At 36.6% G+C, this 618-nt stretch overlaps 1 long non-coding RNA gene across 1 annotated transcript in view; it reads right to left on the bottom strand.

Annotated features, from left to right (window-relative positions):
- The window catches only part of LOC107576952 (uncharacterized), a 12082-nt gene that overhangs the window by 9935 nt on the left and 1529 nt on the right, over positions 1–618 (bottom strand). The gene's annotated exons all lie outside the window — the stretch shown is intronic.

Genomic DNA, 618 nt, shown 5'->3' with positions numbered 1-618 from the left:
GGCGGATGCACTAACAAGGAGGCTAAATGACTGCAGCCACTAGCGTCTAGTGAGGTTTAGCTGCACAGCACCTACCCGCTGACCTCCGTTACATTAGGATCTCATCAGCTCCTGTTTGGGCTTTTCATGAGGAATAAATTAACATAGATGTCGGATCACGCCAAGCTTTTGATCATGAATTCACTTTTTGGAAAATCAAAGGCAAACAGTCTGAACCTTCGCACTCGGTTCAGCAAAATGCAACAAATTTAAACCCAAGTTCAGAAGATTCACCTTAAGTCTGGCGTTCCTCTTCTAATTACTCTGGCAAAAAGCAAGATTTGTGAACGTTGTAGAAACTGGTGTTTGAGACTTGAAATAAATTAGATGAGACAATAAAAACTAATTATAAAATAATAATACATAATAATATATAGCTGATGTTCTTTTGATCTTTGTATCATATATATCTTATTTTCCACAAAAATATTAAGCAGAACAACATTTTTCAATACTGATAGTAATAAGAACTGTTACTTGAGCACCAAATCAGCATATTAAAGGAGGAGGAGCCTTCTCATATAAATCTGAGGAGCCTTCTTTTAGCGACCCCAAAGTATATTTTAAACACTTAGTGAC

Source organism: Sinocyclocheilus grahami, unplaced genomic scaffold (genome assembly GCF_001515645.1).
Source record: "Sinocyclocheilus grahami isolate Dianchi unplaced genomic scaffold, SAMN03320097.WGS_v1.1 scaffold4710.1, whole genome shotgun sequence".
Taxonomy (NCBI): Eukaryota; Metazoa; Chordata; class Actinopteri; order Cypriniformes; family Cyprinidae; genus Sinocyclocheilus; species Sinocyclocheilus grahami.
Note: the sequence above shows the minus strand (reverse complement) of the source record. Positions and strands in the feature narration are given on the sequence as shown.